Source organism: Podarcis filfolensis (assembly GCF_964270895.1).
Source record: "Podarcis filfolensis genome assembly, chromosome: 2".
NCBI lineage: Eukaryota > Metazoa > Chordata > Lepidosauria > Squamata > Lacertidae > Podarcis > Podarcis filfolensis.
Genome location: NC_139605.1, coordinates 75,750,463 through 75,772,389, shown reverse-complemented (window position 1 = coordinate 75,772,389; position 21,927 = coordinate 75,750,463). Strand labels below are relative to the sequence as shown.

Here is a 21,927-nt window from a genome sequence, read left to right as displayed (position 1 = left end):
TCTTAGACTCAATCCCTGACATCTCCAGATAGGGCAGGGAGAGCCTCCTGTCTGAAATCCTCAACAGCTTCTCTCAGTCACATTAGAAAAAGCTGAAGTAGATGGACCAGCAGCCTGATTCAGTATAAGGAAGCTTCCTATGTTCTTATTCACCATTAGGACTGTATACATGTTACTTAGGCATACAGTGAATGTGCACAGAAGGGGAAATGGGATCATGCACTCCTGTCTGTCAGCACCACTTTAGACGTATACTTTGAACATGCAGACCTAAAAGGGTGTGTAGTCCTTATGACTTTTACTTTTGAGAGTGGCATTTTTAAAAAATGACAAAGCAGGATTACTTGGCATTGTCGTGACTAAGCTTATAAAAGTTTGGCTTCATAAAAGGTTATAAAAGATTTCCTTATATTATATTATAATTATTTATAATATATCCTTTATATTATTAGAGAGTATTAAATATGGATTCGGCATTTAAGCCACTTACAGTAGTTTGATACCATGTAAGTGTAGCATTTTGACAGTCTTTACTGTGTGGAGAACGGGAGCTTCAATGAAATAAAGGGTCTTTTTTATTCAGGTTTGTTTGAGCAAGTTTACAAAAACCACTTTTTTGAAGGTCTGGTGTTATACACCAGAGCACTCCATTTATGGAGAACTGGCATTATGAATGACATATTTGTATATTTGAGTTTCTCTGTATTGAAAGGTCATATACACTTTAATTAAACTTTGTAAATATCTATGAAGCAAGAGAGCCATTTCTCAGATTTCCATTGGCAGAATGGCAGTTGTATGTTGTAATTCTGCCTCTTTCATTCATTCATTCTTTTTAGAGGCTTGTGGAACTGTGAGAAGCTAATGAGGAAGAGCATGGAGTTGGAATGATCAAGGAGATGGGTAACCTGAATATGTTGTATCACAGGAATGAAGGTGTTTTTCTCTGCTCTGTTTCAACTACTGGAACTGAACTTGACTAGTTGATATGTCAATGGTAAATTGGCTTGCCTCTCTTAAAACTACCTGCCACAACTGTAACCAATTTATTGTGGATTTACAGCCTGAAGTTATCAGTTTTTAACTCATCATTACCATTCCTTAAAACGTCTTAGGAAAATGGTACAAACAGACTTTTTTATGGATTGTGTTACTGTAGAATTGTTATTTGCCCTTGTAGTATATGTTGCCTTATCATTCCTTCCTTCATTAATCTATCTTATTTTTATACCACTCTTCTTTCAAGGTGCTTAGGAAGGTATACACAGTCCCCCCCCCCCCCAATTTGTTCTCACAGCAACTCTCTCAAGTAGCTTAGGCTGAAAGCTTTATGAAAGCAAGCAAACTTTATGCCTAAAAGGGGATTTGAACCTGGGTCCTAGTTCTACATTCTCACCACCACACCAAAAAACTTTATAAGATCACCAGATTGATGGACTGGATGCAATGGTTAGAAAGGACTGACATAACCCGAGACCAGGAAGAAGGGACGTTGGATAAAAACTAGAGAAAAAGAAAAAGTCTATAAAAAGAAAAATTTATTTCTATTTTTGGAATTAGTGTAACACTAATGAAATATCAGGGATTATGCTGGAATGGAACCAATTGGCTTTAGTAAAAAGGATTTAAGGAGTTATGTAGAAATATGGCTTAAAATTTGAATTTTAAGATTTTTAAGGCAAGATAAGGTTAAAGAAATTAATGTAAATTGAACAATAGAATATAGCAAAAGATGGAAAGGATATGTTGAGTTAATAAACAAGATAGACTGTTAAGATAAATTATTTAAACAAAAATTGAGAAACATGGGAAGAATTTGCTGAAACAATGAATTAAGCTAGAATACAAAAAGGGAGGTGTGAGGAGGTCCAAGAAACAAGCAAATGAAAAGATGCAATATGGGATTAGTATTCTTCTTTCTTGTTTTTTTTTTTGTATTTTCTTTTTGATATATTTTCCTGTTGTATTTTTCTGTTCTTTTTTTCATACTTATGTATTTTTGAAACTTTGAATAAATATCTTTTTTTAAAAAAACAAAAAACAAAAAACTTTTCATGTCATGCAATACTTTTTGCATACTGAAGAGCTTCCTTCCCACTTTTTCACCTATCTTTGGGTATATATGTACAAACACTAACCCATGGTTTAGTGCTGCTTGTATGAAGTTAAGCGAGCGAGCAAAGCTGTGGACCATGGATAGGCCCATCCGCCTTCTAAATCCAGCCCACGGACGGTCTGGGAATCAGCGTGTTTTTACATGAATAGAACGTATGCTTTTATTAAAAATGCATCTCTGGGTTATTTGTGGGGCACAGGAATTCGTTCATTCCCCCCCCCAAAAAAAAATATAATCCGGCCCCCCACAATGTCTGAGGGACAGTGGACTGGCTCCCTGCTGAAAAAGTTTGCTGACCCCTGCATGTGGACTCACTCTCTCCTTCTCCCACCCAGCCAGGAAGAGGACTTTGTCACAGATTAGCTTAACTTTCACAAATGCCAGCCTGTTGTTGTGACCAGACAATGAATCCTGGCTCATAAGAAGTTCTCATTAGTTAGTTTGACCTTTGAAACCTCCATAACAAGATGTAGTGATGACCACCAACTTAGATAAAGATAGACCTTTGGTCTGAACCAAGGGGGCTCTTATATTCTTGAGAGGGTGAGGGAGAGCAGGGACATGACCCTTACCTCAGACGCACAGTGCTAAACCAGAGCTTATTGTTATGTGTGAACCATACCTTTGTATAGTGCTGGTGTCTGATGGTATATAACCCATGAACCACAGTGCAGACTACCAAGAGGCAAGAGGGGAGAAATAGGCAGAATGCCTCAGTGACAGAACCCAGAGCTATATTCTGTTCTCCAGAGGGTGTGTGTTCAACCAACACATTGTCTGCAGACTTTCATGCCACCATATGCCAAGGGGCTAGAGTGGGTGACACCATTTTAAGCACCGAATAGTGACATGCATTTCAGATTAGGTCTGAATTGGGCTCTAGCTATCAGGTGAAACATGGTGTGCCGCTGTGCATGCAATACTTAGCCATAAAATTTACAGCCTTGTTATCTGTGAGCTAAACTGAAAACAAACACTCATACAGGTGGAGCGTGCCATCTGTTTACATATAAACAAGTGGCCTAATCCAGCCTTCAGGCAATTGCCATAAAGGGAGGAAGGGAGAAGCGGTTAGTTTTAGGAAGAAACCAGTCACCTCAGGCAAAGGTAATTTGTCCTGGCCATCTGCAGGTTCAGGAAGGCCTAGGCAGAACCGGCCAAGGTGCAGGATACTGAGGAGACTAAGGTGTTGCCTTGGCACAGACACATGGGTGGCTGAACAATGGAAGCAGAAAATATGAGCTTGCCTAAGCTGCAGGTTGAGCAGACCTTTGTGTTGTGGTAACATGGTGCTGAGTGAGTCACCACGTCTTGAGGTTGAAACTAGGAGAGTTAAATCCAGGTGTTTCCCTTGGATATATGGGATTGATTGCTCTCCATTTCAGAAGCACGGCCCTCTGTCCTTATGCTGCATCCTTACCTTTTAAGAGAAAAATGCAGTCCTTTTTCCAATCCAGGAAAAGACAGTGGTCTTCTTCAGGGACCCAGGAAAATGCAGAGGTCTAAGCACTGCAAAAGATGGTTTTATTACAATACTATTGGGCGCGTATCCAAACCGAGGCCTACCACCACTTCTAGCTTTTGTGGGGCAAGAGTTTGGCTGAGAGTAGTTGAAACTTAAATGAAACCTGGGCTGGATCCGCTTCAGATTCAAGTGTACTACAACTGCCAAGAAAACCCGGCCTGGATTTCTAAACATGGGACAGACACAGACTCTCTCTCTCTCTCTCTCTCTCTCTCTCTCTCTCTCTCTCTCTCTCTCTCTCACACACACACACACACACACACACACACACACACAATGTGCTTTTTCAGATGCTCAAAGCTCCTGAAGTTCAAAGCACCAATATTGGTTCTTCATAAGTCTTAGCAGTATGTGACCTGGCAGACTTGGTTTTATATAATTAATAGACTGAAGGAAAGGGTAGTGACAATTTCTTTCAAATACTGTGGTGCTCAAACAAAACTAGTTTCACATAATACACACTTAATACCACACCATTAAAACTAAGGTACCTATATACCAATACCAAAGTGCCAGGTTCTAGGCAGATGCTGCATCTGAGTCAGGAGAGGCAGTGCAAGCCCTGGCCTGGTGCCTGAATACCATGGTGCACTGGATGAGGGTCGATAAGCTGAGCTTGAATCCAGCAAAGCAGGAGACCTTGTGGGTGGTTGTTTCCCATGTCCAAGAGGTGTTCAGTTGCATGTTCTGGATGGGGCTGCACTCCCTGTGAAAGGGAAAGTTTACAGCTTTGGGATACTCCTTGAGCCATCTTTGTTACTTCAGGCCCAGGTAACAACTGTGACTTAGGAGTGCCTTCAGTTTCAACTGGTATGCCAACTGTCATGATTCCTGGATTCCTGGACCAGGATAGTTTGACCACAGCAGTCCATGCATTGGTAACCTCAAGACTTGATTCCTGTTAAAACATCCTGGAACTGGTTACTGGCAACATGTTACTATACGACTCAGTGCCAGGTTACCAAAAAGGCAGAATAGGCACTGACCGACCTATGGGCTCCACACAACAACGGATCGAAACAATATTGATTTGATCAAGAAAGAAAATTACAAAAACATCTTAGGATATGATTTGCAAGGGTGGCCCCGAGATTTTGATTGCCATGGGGACTTCAGAGGGTTTAATGTGGCACTGCCACAGCTGAGAGAGCAGAACTGGTTACTGCTTTTCCAGGTTCAAGTTTCTTGTGTTAATTCTCAATGCCCTAAGAAACTTGGGCCCAAAGTACCTTAGGGATTGCCTGGTTCCTTATGCTTCACCTCAATCGCTTACATCTTCTGACAGGGAACTTCTGGTGGTAGCCCACATTCCTGAGCTTCAGTCAGCCTTTACCAGAAGCCAAGCTATTAGCATGGCAGGCCCTGTCCTATGAAACTCTTCCCCAGTAGAGGTCCAGCAGGAGTCACCCCTTCTTTTAGACAGCTTTTGAAAACAGGACGTTGGAACATGATACTTTTTGAAATAATGATGACAACAACAACAACAGTATTTATTGATAGTACTGCAATATTATATTTTTGTTGTGTTTTATGAAAGTGCAGTTTATGAATATTTAAACAAACAAACAGAATAAACATTTTATTTCATAGATTTGACCTGGACCTTAAATGAAACTGCAGAAATGCAAAAGATGGGAGAAGAGATGGGACAAAACTTGCACCTAAGGTCAAACATTACCTATAAAGGCAAAGACCTCAGTGTGAAATGTGCATTTGCAAAGTGTTGTTAAAATTTCACCAAAGGAGTGAGTTCAACTGGAAACACTTTGAAACATCCCCATGAGTGGGGAAGGGCCATAGATCAGTGGTAAAGCGTATGTATTGCATGCAGAAGGTCTTGTGTTCAATTCATAGCTTCTGCCGATCAAGAGTGGCAACACCCAGTGCATATTTGGCCCTAGAAAGTTGTCTTCAGGAGATAGTGGTCTTCATGCTGAAAAAAGGTTTTCTAGTCACTGGCTTATTTGAGCCATGGACCAGTGCCAGAATGTATTTTCAATAGCATAACTTACTCTAGGGCATGTGAAGCAGAAAGTAACTAATCGTGTTCAGAGAAGCTCTTTTTTTACTTAATAACTAAAATTATCCCACACACGTTTTGAGGAATGAGGCCAGAAGCTAACATCTTCCAGGTCTGAGGGTTGGATTTTTGGCACTCAAGAGCCTGTTCAGCTCTCAATGTTACAATTAGGCACTGGTCAAAAGGTTCACTGCCATTTTGATAGCTTTTTATGTGAATAATTGTGCTGTAGAAAAGGGAGGGTTGGATTTCACTGAAACTCATGTTTAAGAAGAAGCCAAGTCCAAAGGAAACCTCCCCAAGGCTGCCTTTGAGGATTATGCAAGACAAATGAAAGAAAACCTGAAAAGGTCAAAGAGGAGTCTCTCTCCCTGACAAAAAAATACAAATATGCTCTGATAATGATCTTAAAAGGGAACATCCTACAGTGAGGGGTGGAAGGTGCAAGAGGGTTTGGTCAACTTTTGATTTGGGTCTGCCGTACAGTCTCATGTGTCTGAGGTGAAAACTTTCCTGCAGCATTTTGTAGTGTTTTCCCAATGGTTATTATTGCTTCCTTGTTGCACCTACTGGTGTCAAAACCACACATAAACAAACTAACTAAAAGCAAGGACTATGCTAATAATAATGGAATTATGTTGAGAATAGCAAACATTCTACATTTGTATGCAGGACCAGCATTTTTCATAGCATGAGGTGAAAAGTCTAAGCATTTTGTGGTTATGATTGATTGTCTGAAAGAGCACCTGTTTTCCTATAGGCCTGCCTGGGGATTAGGATCAACAAAGGAGGTCCTGCACCATTCTCAAGGGTTCTGGGATAGTGGTGGCTTGCAAAATGGCCTTCTCAGTGATGGCCTCAAGAATGTGGAACTCTCAGCATGCAGAGAATATCTGGCACCATCTCTTTATAGCTTCCATTGGTTGCTTAAAATGCACCTCTTTGCCCTGTCCTTTGAATATTGAAGAACTGATTTTGGTGTCCTCCCTGTGTTTTATGGATTATTTGTTTGTTTGTTTGTTTGTTTGTTTGTTTATGTTTGTTGCATTTATATCCCACCTTTTTCTCCATGAAGCTCAAGGTAGTTTCCCCTGCTCCTCATTTAATCCACACAACAACCCTGTGAGGTAGGTTAGGCTGAAAGGTGGTGACTGTCCCAAGGTCACCCAGTAAGCTTCATGGCCAAGTAGAGAATCAAATCCTGTTCTTCCAGGCCATAGTACAACACTCTAACCACTGCACCACCATTGTCTCCCACTGATTTTGAGAGCAGCCTTCCCTAACCTTGCGTCCCCAGATGTTGTTGGAATGCAACTCCCTGCTGGCTAGGGATTATGGGAGTTGTAGTCCAACAACACCTGGGAACCCACTAAAGTATAGGGTTATGTCATCTTGAACAAGAACATTTACCCACATTGGAGAAAATAAAATGTTTGTAATTGCTAATGGGAGTGCATGAAAGCTTCACACATTCAACCCAATGGGGTCCCTGCGGTAGAGTCCTTTGCAACACTCATCCAGCCTTTTAAAATAACAGTTCACTCATTTTAAATAACCGTATCTCTTCATTAAACAAAATGTGTTTACTTTTAGCTCAGTTTGTTTGAATGAATGCTCAGTTCATTTTTGTTCATAACTTTCAATGTAAAGGACATTATTTTTTCTAATGCAGGATCATCGTCTTTTATCTATGTCTATCCATTTCATCTAATTTATTTATTTCATCATCACATGATGACCAAATGCTAACATACTAAACAAATACTTAACAATGTGATTACTAAATGCTAACACACCAAGGTAGAATCTACACACATATTTAAAAAGGTTCTGAAAATGCTTTTTTAAAAAAGCGTTTTAAAAAATACATTGAATTTTCCATAAGGCTCACCATCACCATCTAGTGTCACACTGTATATTGCACTTAAAACACACTTAAAACGTTTTATTTGCAGCTGTATAGCTGAGTCTTAAGTCTTACAATGTTCCCATTTAATTGGCATTAGCATCGTTTTTATTAATGTAGAACTCAATAAAGGGGATGAAAGCTAATTCAGGTCAACTGTGGTGAATCATTTTCAAAACCACTTTTGGGTCCACCTTTGTTACTGGAGGTCTAAGTGGCCACAGCACCTAAGAAGGTATTTTACCTTCTTAGCTGGTATGCTAGCAATGTCCCTTCCTGGAAAATGTTAACTTTGCCACATTCATTACTCATTTACTATAATGCACTTTATGTGGGGCTGCCCAGAAGCTTGGTCCAGAAAGCAGCAAGTGCAGAATGCAGTCCTAGGTTAGTAGCAACTGAGTGGAGTTCCTGGCACAGCATATAACATCACTATTAAAAGAACTGCACGGACTGCCAATTTGCTACAGGGCCAAGTTTAAGGATTTGATTTGACATACAATGTCCTAAACAATGTGAGACCAGGTTATATGAGGGAACACCTTATCCTGTTCAGACCTGCTCAGTCATTGAAGTCATCTATTGAGGCCTTCCTGGTTCTGCTGAAGCTCATCTTACGGTGACCAGGAAAAAAAGGCTTGTCTGCTGTGGTGTCCACCTGACAAGGTGCTGTCAGAGGCTCCCGGCTGGTTGCCCAGGAAAGTATAAAGACAAGGAAAAGTTTATTACAGTCCTTTTTTATTTCATACTTTACAGAGAGTAGCTATAGAACCCAGCCTCTTGGATAATGGTGTTGTCCTGAGTGAATCTCCACCCCCCGCTTCTCTCCCACTTCCTTATTCGTCATCATCATCATCTCCTCTACAGGTGCCACTAAGTGCCCTCTGTCTTTGAGCTCTTTGCTCTCCTACTTTTAAGGCTTGCCAGGTTCTGGAAGATGGTGGGTCTGGAATGCTTTCATGTCAGCCAGCTTCTTCTCCAGCTCTGCCTGCTCCTCCTCTCCCATTATTTCCCAACTTTCCCCCTCATCTGCCTCTGAGCTGTGATCTCCCGCAAACCACTGTTGTAAATCGATACTGTCTTCCTTTTCCTTCTGCCTGGAAGGGTCAGGATGGGGAGGCAGACTCCAACACTTCTCCTCCTCTGCCCAGTCCCTGACACCACTCTTTGGAATAGCCTCCTTCCAGAAATAAGGCAGGTGTCAATGGTGATGCAGTTTTGGCACATGATAAAAACTTGTCATACCAAATGATTAGGGGCTTTGTTATTCAATGGCTGTATGCTGGTAGAGAATAAAAGATGTGTTCAATCAAGGTTTTCTATACATAGGCATTCAAAAGATTGCAAACTGCATTTGGTTTGTTGCTTTCCTGTTCTCACAAGAGTGGAAGAATACGATTCTGGTACAGTCCTGCATGGGGCAAAACCAGAGGTTTGAGAGCAAAATTCCTCCCCGCAAGGTTGATGGTGGGAGATTAGAATTGTGTGTTGATGCTTCTCTGCTGGCCTTTGCAGTGGAGGTTCCAGGTATGCCCAGGGAGGCAGAAAGGCCCCAAAAGGACATCTACTAGATAAAAAACCCCATCTTAGAGTCCCTAAGCTATGCCAGACTGGAGCTTGTATAACAAATAAGAAGAAAACCAAACCCTGCCCCAAAGTATTAGCCCGCCCTTGTGGTATTGGGCCGCCCTTGTGGCCCATTTACAGTATTGCCCCCACAGCAGGGCTTGGAATGTAGTGGTCGACCCACCAACTCACTCCTCCTCAACCCCACTTAGAATTGCTCTGTGAGTTCATGTTAATACTACCTGGGTGGCTTACCTAGGAAGCCCTCTGGCTACTACATTGTTAGGAGGCTCGTATTACTTAGATTTCTGTCAGTGAATTTTGATTACTTCCTTTTCATCCCCACGTGATCAGGCTGGCGTTTAGACTCTGCAAGTAAGTAGTTCAACTGGTAAAACAACTGTGTTTGTAGAAAATGTGTGTTATGCCTAGATGGTTGAGTGAGATGCTTTGAAAGCTACCGACTTCAGCAATGCTGCTCCGTGTTTATTAAACACAGAAATTCTCCCAGTCTGCTAACTATTTCACGTAGCCACTATATGCAGACATAACAAACTCTTGATGTTACTTAGACTAAGGCTGCTACTTAAGAATATTGATACAAAAATGGATTCATGCTAGGGTGTGTGTGTGTGGAATCCATTGTTGCTTTTAAGGAAAATCTGATTACTGTTGAGCACTGCAATGCTAAATATAGTGCATGTACATGTATGTACATGCAAAGCAGAGACATCACCTTACCAACAAAGGTCCGTATAGTTAAAGCCATGGTTTTTCCAGTAGTGATGTATGGAAGTGAGAGCAGGACCATAAAGAAGGCTGATCGCCGAAGAATTGATGCTTTTGAATTATGGTGCTGGAGGAGACTCTTGAGAGTCCCATAGACTGCAAGAAGATCAAACCTCTCCATTCTGAAGGAAATCAGCCCTGAGTGCTCACTGGAAGGACAGATCGTGAAGCTGAGACTCCAATACTTTGGCCACCTCATGAGAAGAGAAGACTCCCTGGAAAAGACCCTGATGTTGGGAAAGGTTGAGGGCACAAGAAGAAGGGGACAACAGAGGACGAGATGGTTGGATAGTGTTCTTGAAGCTACAAACATGAGTCTGACCAAACTGCGGGAGGCAGTGGAAGACAGGAGTGCCTGGTGTGCTCTGGTCCATGGGGTCACGAAGAGTCGGACACAACTAAACGACTAAACAACAACACATGTATGTAAAATGGTGTGTTAGCAGTGTCCAGGTATCACTTTTGTGGTTGCTATTTATGCGATGACAGCCACCTAAGCAGAAGATTTTATGGAGAAACTACATGTTACTTTGAGCATACTATTTGATGAAACAATTACAATCTGCCATAATCTCATTTTTAAGAAGGCTGCAGGGAGTGGGAGCTGGAACAGGACAGCAGCAGAGGGGACAGGGAGTTAACCTTCCTCCAGGTACAATTTTCCCAATAAAAATTACCACCCTTACCCCCCTCCCCGCACTCAAAAATTGATGTGCTTCCAAAGGTGGTAGGTACTAGAAACAGCATCTTTGTGGGCAATTTTCAGAGCGAAAATGATGCAAGATGTGCATTAAATCCCACTTTTCCTGCACCACAGTATTGATCTGTGCCACAAGTGCTGTTTGAGAAGAAAGAGCTTAATGAAGCAGGGCTTAATTGCATGTTTAATAGTCTGCTTGCCAGTAATGCTCGATCATAGTTGAGCATTGCAAGCACAAGCCCTTCTGCTCCTTTGGCAGAGCGCAAGGAGATTGGAAGGTGCCCTTTACCACTGTTTCTTGCCACATTTAGCCCCCAGGCTTGATGTTTCCCGGTCCTGTTCTATACCTGGTGTCAAATGTGTAACTCAGTAGCAAAACAGATGCACTGCATCTACACTGAAGGTCTTAGCTTCAGTCCCAAAGACTCCAGTTAAACACTTCTCCTGTAGCAAGACTGGGAAAGGCCTCTGCTTGAGACCTTGAGGAGTCATTGCTGGTCAGAGCAGTCAGTTCTGGCCTAGATGAGCCAATGATTTCACTCAGTATAAGGCTACTTCATATATTTGTATGACCTCAAGGACTTTTATTATATTAGAATGTAGTCATTTCAGACTTTCGTCTTCTGTGTATGTTTGTTTGTTTGCAAATATTGAATGCCTGCAATCTCTTTAACATCAGCGTTCTTCATCATCATAACTACTGCCACTGGTGAGTTCAACTGGGCCATCATTCTCCATTCAGAATGACACTCTTTCAGTGCATTACCATGTCTGGTTTATATCTCATGCTAATGTGTGCCATATATTGGCACCTTTCTCCTGCTGCCAAGACAATTAAACTTCTGCTGGCTTTCAGCTCTTTCCATTTATCTTGCACAAAGCCTTTCCCTAGCAGAAGGTATAAATCTTATTCACCCTATTCTTGTGTCCTTGGTCATTCCAGGGAGCTACCATTTCATCATCATTAGGATACTGTTTGCGGCATCTCATCTGCATATGCTCCTTACATATCTCACCTCATCTGCATCTCCCTTGGGCTCTTCATGGCTATGAGAAATGGCAATGAGCTCTGCCCTCAAATGTGGCACAACCTAAATTAATGTAAAATATACAAGTGGTGGGTGATCTCTGGGAAATTTCATTGTGGTTCTCTCTCTCTCTCTCTCTCTCTAACATAGATGTAGTTCACTCACAGCACACTTGGAAACAGAGAAGGCATTTACTGTACATGCTCATTTGGCAATGATACCGTGTCATTATCTAAGACAACTTATTTTTAAAAAAATCATTTAAAACTCTGCATAGGTTCAGGTTAGGGATGTGCCTTTCCAGAAGTTTCTGGGCTTCAGTTTCTATCTTCCCTGACCGCTGACCATACAAACATAGACTTGTTGGAAGGGACCCCAAAGGTCATCTTGTCCAACCCCCTGCAATGCAGAGGCTGTGAACTGGAGCCCAACAGCACCTGGAGGGCCACAGGTTCCCTATCTTTTTGAAGTATACAGGAAACTATCATGGTACCAATCTTAAGATTAAAACTAAATATTCAAAATGCACAGTTGGGCAATACCTTTATTTGGACCAACCAAACTGTCACAAAATGGTGCGCACGGTTTTGAATTCTCCTGAACTCTCACCATATGGAATGTTACACCAAGCAGGAGTTGGAGAGGGGAAAACCCAAACTAAAAAGCAGAAACAGGGAGGATCTTGAAGTGTCAAAGCTTGCATTTAGACCCAGTTTTAAGATGGAGATTGAAGGAATGAATCAGGGGTCCAGAAAGGCCCAGGCCTCCCACTTCTAGCTATTCAGACCCCTAGTTATAATAAAAGTAATAAAAAAGGCGACAGAGGAAAACTAAAGAAGGAACCAAAAATGAGTACAGTATATGGTTTGCCTATTTAATCACCTGATCAAAAAGAACATACGGTATTCATCATGGTCTGATCTTGTGACTCCAGAATATAATCTTTGTGAACATTTTAAACTCTTTAATATGACAAAATCTTTATCACTTGGCAAAAAAAAAAGTCTTGCAAAGAAAGGTATGCCTGCCTTTATACTAAAAACGTTGAGGATAAATTCTCAATGGTGCACTTGGTGAAAGAGTCAATTGAAGGCAAATTGTGTACTGGTCAAGGGGCATGTAAGCCTCAGAATACAAGGTCTTTCTCTTCAGGCAGTATAGAAATCATTTTCCTTTGGCTGAAGATTCTACTGTGGATGGCTGATGCAGTGTTCTCCAAGGCATATTTATTTATTGTATCATTTAATTCCATTTATTTATCACCTCCCTTGAAGTGATTAAGAATTGTAAGATCAACAATAAAAATGTATACAACAATGTATAAATGAACAATGGAGACATAAGAAGCAAATATAGGCATTTAGGTCCAGAAAGACTGTGCCCCCTGCTAATACCTTTATTAGGACCAACCAATATCACATTCCCCCACCCACCCACATCCTACTTGGTGCATAATCTTAGCTGGCAAAGTGTTCAGGAGAAGTTGGAAACCAGAATGTTATGTTCAGTAGTCCTCATAAAACTATTGCACAACTGGATTTCAGAGTTTGTTTATTTTCTTATGGACCAACATAGCTGCCTTTGTGTGTGTTTTTTTTATATCACAATACTAATTTTTGTAATGTATCATTGTGACTGTCAGAAGGATTTATCCTCCTAGGAGCTCAGTGGTGATCTGGAGTAGGCAAGTGGGGGAGGTGGTGCTGTTTTTCTACCAGGTAACATTCTGGGAATTTAGTTGTGAAGACTTCCCCAGCTTTTCAAATGTTGGCATGTGTAATTAATTACTTACATAGGAACTGCTTGATACCAAGTCAGATTAGTGGTCTGTCTAGCTCAGTACTGTTGTTGATGTTGACAGGCCATATCTCTCCAGGGTTTCAGAGAGGAGTCTTTTCCAGCCTTACCTGAAGATACCAGGGATTGAACCTGGTACCATCATTGTTACCACAGTGGTTTCTCTTCCAGTTTTTAAAATTTGCCATGGCAAAACAAGATTTCTACTGAGTCCACACTCTCATTCATTTACATACAGTTCAGACCTCAAAAATGATTAGGGTTTGAAAGTGTATTTGGCCAAAGCTGGAGAGAGATGTACTGTCCCCCCTAAATGTATCTATTTATTTCATAAAATTTATACACTGCTTGATTGCAAGAACAAAACCTCAATGCGGTTTACAAAAAGATGGAAGATTAAAATCAAGAAAAAATCAAAACTATAAGACATACAAAAGTTTTTTGTTTGTTTTTTAACTGATTAAAATTGTCTCAGGTTTTTAGACATGTGGATAGGCTTTTCCAAACAATAATGTTTTTAGCAGGAGCCAAAAAGAATATAGTGAAAGAGCCTGATCTCAATAGGCAGGGAGTTCCAATGTGTAGGTGCTGCCATGTGAAACAATCAAGTTCTTAAAAATGTGGAGGGGGTATGTGGCACCTGTAGTGGTGCCAATTCTGCTGATTGAAGTGGTTGGGTGGGCATATGTGGGGCAAGACAATATTGTAGGTAAAATGGTCCCAAGTTAATAAGGGCTTTATATGCTAATAGTAATGCCTCGAACTTGGACTGGCAGCAAATCAGCAACCAGTGCATATCTCTGAGCAAAAGTGTGGTATGCTGACAAGGCCTCACTCCTGTCAGCAAACGTGTTGCAACATTCTGCACAAACTGCAGCTTATGGATAAAGCACGAGGGAAGCCTCACATAGAGGGGACACAAGATGCATTGCCTCCAGCATCCTGTTCACATCTGCTGGTTGCATAAGGTGACATTGATCGCAGAAAGCATCCTTGGTACTTCAACAGGAGCTGCAACAAGTGAAGAGCTAAGATCACTGTGAAGTCGAGCAACTTTATCCTCAAAGTGTGTAGCCAGTTGATCACAGCAGGTCTTTGAAGGCTTCAGGGGTCCCTTCCCCACACTGGGGGTCAGTAACCTCCAGACTGTCCGAGATAACTCCGCTGGCCAGCTACTAGAGGGTGCAATGCGAGCCCCCACTGACACATGGTAAGCACAATTATGTGTTCTCAGAGCGAGACAGACTTGTGCCACTTGTGCTGCAGTCTTCGTCTGGCTTGTTTCATAGTCCAGAGCTCCTCAGAGAACCAAGGAACAACCTGGGCTCCAAAGTGCCAGACAGGGCACTCGGAAGCTATTGTGCCAACCGCCCATTTCATTTCGCCATTCTATAGCGAGTCTGGGGCTTCAACAGGATCGCCAGCTTTCTCAGTTGGAAAATCCCCCAGAGCATTCAGGAACACATCCGGTTCCATCAGTCTCTGAGGGCTCCATAGCCAAAGGTACAAACACTGGCATGATTGTTATGAAATGTCCTGAAGCTGCTGCTGTCTCCCTGTGACATTTGTGGAGGGTAAGTGTTTACCTATGAAGGAAGGCTTTTTCCCAGGCAACCTGTCCATCTGTTGCATAAAAGCTTCCAGTTTGGGCAGCTGAGAGCGCTTGTGCTTCCAAAAATAACAAAGGGGAGAAAAAGATGAAGCAAATACCTAGATTCCAGTCCAAATCCATTTAGCATTGCTCTTGCACAGCCGCCTCTATTTTTAACTACAAAAGGCTCAATCCTGTCCACCGTGGGAGCAGAGGTCATGAACAGAGCAATCCCCATGTGGCATAACAGAGCCTTCCTTCCCTGCAGCACTTGGGTACATGGATACGCTGCATGACGGGTGTAGTTCTCATATTCCCTTCCAGTCATGTCACGCAGCTTGGTCAAGAAACTGGTAGGGGATGTGGGAAGATGAATTGCCAAGATGCACTGCACATATGGTTAGGCCCTATGAGGATCCAGAGGCATAGCGGAGGGGGGGCTGGGGGGTGTTGCCCCAGGCGCAGTTTGGGGAAATTCCTTTGCATGTGGGCACTGTGCTCATGGAAGACATACAGTTTAAGACTAGGGCTTTAAAGATAAATGAAAATCACCTTTATCTGCACTATTTTTCATTTCCTTCCTGGTGTGAGACAGAGCAAAGTCATTATATGTCCATGAATATTATTGAAAATAGTATTTGGTAGATACTAATACAGTGGTACCTCGGGTTATGAACTTAATTCGTTCTGGAGGTCCGTTCTTAACCTGAAATTGTTCTTAACCTGAGGTACCACTTTAGCTAATGAGGCCTCTCACTGCCACGTGCCACCACCGCACAATTTCTGTTCTCTTCCTGAAGCAAAGTTCTTAACCCGAGGTAATATTTCTGGGTTAGCAGAGTCTGTAACCTGAAGCGTCTGTAACCTGAAGCGTCTGTAACCCAAGGTACCACTGTAAAGGCTAAGATAGAATGTAATCCATCTGAATGACTTGGACTTTCATGCTCCTTTTAAAAGTCCTTTTTAAAGTCTCAAACCCGATAGCCATGAATAAGTCTCATTGAAAGCAATAAGATCGAGGGCTTATCCACACTAACTTTTTGCTCCACTCTTTCTAGGCACAGGTTTTGGATTGACATTTGCTCTGACTGAGCTTTAAAGAGAGGCTTTCCATGGGGAAAGCTCCAGAGCAAAAAAAGAGGGGGGGAACCACTTAGACCTGAAGCTTTTAATCGCAGAGTGTGCCTGGAAAGAGCAGAGCAAAGGTAAGTGTGAATAAACCCTTAGTTACTGGTAAGCACTTGATCCTGGCAGAAGGAATTTTAACCTTATAAAATCAGGCTTTGGGACTGAAGTGGAAATGCCTGCAGCTAGACAGAGCGTAACCATAAAATATATAGCTGGAGGCAGCAGCATAGGTATACTGATGGCATTGACAATGAAAAGCAGTGGAAAGGAGGTTATAGGCTGCACTGCAGTTCTGCACCTCTCTCCCACGTAATGCCACTAGTCCTCAAGATTCTTTTCGTTTGCCTCAATATTCCCCAGATCTTTTGGCTGAGTAAAAGGTAAAGGTAAAGGTACCCCTGCCCGTATGGGCCAGTCGTGTCCGACTCTAGGGTTGTGCGCTCATCTCACTTAAGAGGCCGGGAGCCAGCGCTGTCTGCAGACACTTCCGGGTCACGTGGCCAGCGTGATGAAGCTGCTCTGGCGAGCCAGCACCAGCGCAGCACACGGAAACGCCGTTTACCTTCCCGCTATAAAGCGGTACCTATTTATCTACTTGCACACTTAGGGGTGCTTTCGAACTGCTAGGTTGGCAGGCGCTGGGACCGAGCAACGGGAGTGCACCCCGCCGCGGGGATTCGAACCGCTGACCAGTGGCGTAGTGTGGGGGGTGCAGGGGGGGGCCGGCCGCACCAGGCGCAACATCTGGGGATTAGGGTTAGGGGGCGCAAATCCACGGGTTGGGAGCGCAAATCCACGGGCTAGGGGGCGCAAATTACTTGCCTTGCCCCGGGTGTTGACAACCCACGCTACGCCACTGCCGCCGACCATACGATTGGCAAGTCCTAGGCACTGAGGTTTTACCCACAGGGCCACCCGCATCCCCCTTGGCTGAGTAAGCACCTCCAAATTCACATTGAATCTTGTTTTGGTAAAATTTAGCAACACGTCAATTGTGTCTGTGTCAATTTTGTGTGGACATATTTTGTATTTTTGCAGAAATGTGGAGTAAACAACAACAATGCAACATCTATATTCATGAGCCTTGCAGAATATATCTATATCTATCTATCTATCTATCTATCTATCTATCTATCTATCTATATCTATATATCTCAATATCATAGATCTGCCAACTTTACAAAAGAAGATGTGTGGGCAGCATATGGTTTTTATAAGTCTCTGTAATCATCTCTTTAAAACCCTGAATTGGAGTGTACAGGTTATGAAAGAAAATATCACTAAGAAAACAACCTCAGTATTTAAATAAATAACAGGTCAGCTACTCTTGAATCAGACAATGAAAGGATGAGGGACAAATGCTTGAGATTTTTTTGAAAGCAAACTTTGGTCATTTCCTCTAAAGTGCTTTGAAATCCTCTCAGAGTTGGGCTCCACTTTTAATTACTGGGATGGGCACCCTGGTGAATAGCATTCTTGACATTTCTTAAAGACTTTGGAATACAAAAGACATTATTAAAAAGAAGTTGATTAAAGTTTTTTTTAAAAAAAAAATAATAAACCTCTGCTGAGACCAACATACTTTGTGGAAAGACTTTGTTCACTTCCCCAAATTGAATGTTTCAAGGGTTAGTTGTGTAATTTTGTTTTCAATCAGCTATATAAAGGTAGTTTATGTTTGTAGAAAAAAATGCAACTGCTCATCAATGGATGCATCACATCATCCAGGGTCACAAATGAAGCGCTGCATTTTTAAGGTTGCCATATGTCCTCTCTTTCATGGGTAGAGTTGTCATAGCGATCCATAGTTAAAAGCAGAAGTCTGCAAATGTCTCCTCTTTTTTGCTGTTCAAAATATGACAATCCTACATTACAGAGACCTTCTTAGTCAAAGTAGCCAGTCTATAAATACTGGAATACTTGCCCTCAAAGGGAGAGGTTTGTACAAGATTATTTGCCAGGCTGACCTATGCAAAAAGAGGCAACTCAGAACTTAATATAAAAAGCATAACTCATATTTATATAAATCAAACATTTTGGCCTTACTGATAGAGTAGGTTCATGACATTGGTATTTGTAAGGTAAAGGTAAAGGGATCCCTGAGCATTAAGTCCAGTCATGGACGACTCTGGGGTTGCGGCGCTCATCTCGCTTTATTGGCCGAGGGAGCCGGCGTACAGCATGTGGCCAGCATGACTAAGCCACTTCTGGCGAACCAGAGCAGTGCACGGAAACACCGTTTAACTTCCCGCCGGAGCAGTACCTATTTATCTACATGCTTTTGAACTGCTAGGTTGGCAGGAGCAGGAACTGAGCAACGGGAGCTCACCCCATCGCAGGGATTCGAACTGCTGACCTTCTGATTGGCAAGCCCTAGGCTCTGTGGTTTAGACCACAGCGCCACCCACGTCCCTGTTGGTATTTGTACTGACATTATAAAATATGGCCACATTCTGATGATCATATCTCGACTTCATGCACCCGCATGCGGTTGCTTCTGTTCTTCCATGGTAGGGGTGGGAGCAGGTGGATCAGAAGTCGCATTTAACCATATGTCCCTCTAAACAGGGAAACTATACTAACTGGGAACCGTTTCTGTCTTTGATATTACAGTATTAATTAACAGATGGACTTTCATAGATGTGAGGGGTTTGAAAATATAAGAGAGATGCTTTTGAAGTTTTATGAAATTATGCTTCTCTTGCACTCACTCAAGAGAAAAAGGAGACACCAGACTTGTGCACATCATGCAGCTAAACTATGGCTCAGATTGGAATCAGGTCGATGGGTAGCTTTACATTAAGTTTAATTGTTTTTCTTTGTGCGATTCTTGTTGAAACAACTTTGAGACTCTGGGTGGAGAAGTGTTGGCACTTCGTTATCCTGTTTTTGACTGTGAATTTAGCTTGGGAGAAAGATTCAAATGTAGGCTGCAATTATACATAAATCATCCTTGAAGAACCCTAGCCCTGAAGGTAAAGAACAAGGAGTGTCCTTTCTCTTCTTTCTCTCCCCCCCCCCAATTCAAATATAGATATAATTCAAACTCACTGTTAACAGATTCATTTGAGTAAATGTATTCAGATGATGTTTCTTCAAAAACCCTAACAGTAACCTATTTCATATTTGCATATGTTTTGAATGACGATTGCCAGAGCCATGCAAACTAGAAGCCAAAAGAGAATGTTCCTTTTTCAGATAGGCATCTTAAAATACAAGATAAAAACTAATAAATACAGCAGTCAGAGAGTCTTGTGTCTCCTTTGGGCTGACAAAGAAAATGAATTTGCATGTTTCTTAAGTTTATTTCTTAGGGTTTATTTCTTCCAACAGTGGATTTGATTTGATTTGTAATGTTCTCAAACTACACAGTTTCCCTCAATACTTTAAACTCACATTCTTATATATTTCTGATATTAAGTAATTGTGAGGTAAACAGGGTTTTTATAGCAGAGTTTTTATAAATTTGAATGAGGGTCATCTAGGCCAGCACCCTGCAGTGCAGGAATCTTTTGCCCAAAATGGGGCTCAAACCCATGACCTTGAGATTAAGAGTCTCATGCTCTGCCAACTGAGCTATCATATGGAACCTTTTTTAGAACTACATTCCCTTCTGGGTAACCTTCTGGGGAGCCACATACCAACAGGCAAAAGTGGACAAGAAATAATTATACCCACACATGCATGTACAAAGCTAATATGTTAGAGATAGCAGTGATTTTCATGATTGCAGCTGCATCCTCTCTAGCTACTGCAGTAGCGGAACTCAGTGCTGCCTCTATCTAGGTGAGGTATGTTCCTTGGTAGTACAGAAGGGGCCCTTCACTGCAGTGGCACCCTATGGAATTCCCTCCCTTCAGCAATTTAAGCCTTCCATTCATTGAAGATCTCTTGATGCTAGCTTCAAGCATTTTTATTCATCCAGGCTTTTGGGCAGAGCTGATAACGGGAGCTATGTTTGGACCCTAGAATGCTGTGGAGTTGCTGAAGCCGTCTGCTGTGTATAATGTTCTAATGTTGGTTTTAGAATTTATTGTTGTACTTTATGAGGAGTTGTATTTTATGGGTTGTGTAAACCACCTGGGGTCTGCTTGGATGAAGGCTAAAACTAATAAATAACAAAATAACCGTATTCTATGTTTGAATGTGCCCGAGGTTGTTCAGGACTGCTAGGCTGTAAGGAAAAAGGAAAAGCAACCTTTCCTGAGTAGACATAGATGTCACCTGGAGTTGCCTGTCATGCTACATTTTAAAGACGTTGATGTAGTATTGCGGTTTGCTGTCTGACATGAACATACACGTTGCAGAGGTATAAGGATGACAGTATGCTTGGAGAGGAGACCTGTGAATGCAGGTGTACTTCTAGAATCTCAGTTTTCATGGGATCTTCTGCTGCATATAATGTGGTACACAAAGAGTACTTTGCAAAACCTCCAAACCAGCCCAATTTGCTTGCAGGCAAATTCTTCCCTGGCTTAAAATACGGTGACCAAGTAATTCCACAGCAAGGTCATACGCATGCACTGCCCACTTACCACTGGGCAGGGCCAAAACATGTGAGGTGTGTGGAGTTGCTGACTGCACTGATGGAAGCAACTGCAGCTGGTTTAAATGCATTGGAGATGGACCTGAGTGAAGCCAGGCTTCAGTCACGTCTGCCTCACTTAGCTTGGCCACAGCTGGCCAGTTCAAATTTGATTGACAGAAATGTCTTGAAGAAGAAGAAGAAGAAGAAGAGTTTGGATTTGATATCCCGCTTTATCACTACCCTAAGGAGTCTCAAAGCGGCTAACATTCTCTTTTCCCTTCCTCCCCCACAACTAACACTCTGTGAGGTGAGTGAGGCTAAGAGACTTCAGAGAAGTGTGACTGGCCCAAGGTTACCCAGCAGCTGCATGTGGAAGAGCGGAGACGTGAACCTGGTTCACCAGATTACAAACTACCACTCTTAACCACTACACCACACTGGCTCCCCTTGATATTCCCCTTGACTTGCTGAGGCCAATGACAATGCCAGCCAGTAACGCTGGAAGCTTTTTGACTCCTCTCTTGGCTCTCCCATGACTATGCCGGGCTGCAACTGCTGCCACTGCTGAACTGGTAAGAAGTCTATGCCAGTATCTGAATTTGGGAACCTATAGAAGTTTCACATGCTTGACACTAAGCCATGCTCCTGAACTAATTGCTGTTGCCAAAGGTGTTACCTATACGTTTAATCTGTAGAATAGGTTTACCTGTGGTGCAAAGGTTCCTACCATGCAGTAGGAGGTCTGATTTAGATCAAATCTTTGCCAACTTTGGTTGATTAATCCAAAAGTTAGGATCTTCTAGCCTTCAATTCTGGAACTGATGGAATAATAACAATAACAATAACAATAACAATAACAATAACAATAATATGTTTATTATTTCTATCCCACCCATCTGGCTGGGAAAAGCAATGCCTTGTTCTACAGGCAACCAAAACAGACCTAGAAAGATGTAAGCATCTGCAATGAGTGCTCAATTTCTTTGTCTCAGCCTCCATAAATAGCTATGCAAGTTACCAGATATTAGTCTCACTGATAACTGCCTTGTAAAAGGTGCTATGGCTATTTCAGTTACTAAGCTTGAAAGGATAAACAAGAAAACAAATGAGCCTTAGCATGAAGTGATATTTTATGCTCATAACATTATTTTATAGTTCTATTGCCACAATGGTAAAGAAATAACATTCACACAATGTGATTCCTTGCCATCATTCATTGATGAAAATTGGTTT

The 21,927-nt window shown here is 42.0% G+C and overlaps 1 long non-coding RNA gene across 8 annotated transcripts in view; it reads right to left on the bottom strand.

The window, feature by feature from the left end:
* LOC310755152 overlaps positions 1-4,273 on the bottom strand; it is a 44,297-nt gene extending 40,024 nt beyond the window's left edge. For 6 of the 8 annotated variants that reach the window (XR_014544171.1, XR_014544172.1, XR_014544173.1 and 3 more), the window contains exon 1: positions 3,537-3,623. This is a non-coding gene — a long non-coding RNA (uncharacterized lncRNA). Of the gene's footprint in view, positions 1-3,536; positions 3,626-4,132 lie in introns of those variants that run through there. The other 2 variants (XR_014544169.1, XR_014544170.1) reach the window with 2 other exon arrangements.
* Between the last annotated feature and the right edge of the window lie 17,654 nt (positions 4,274-21,927).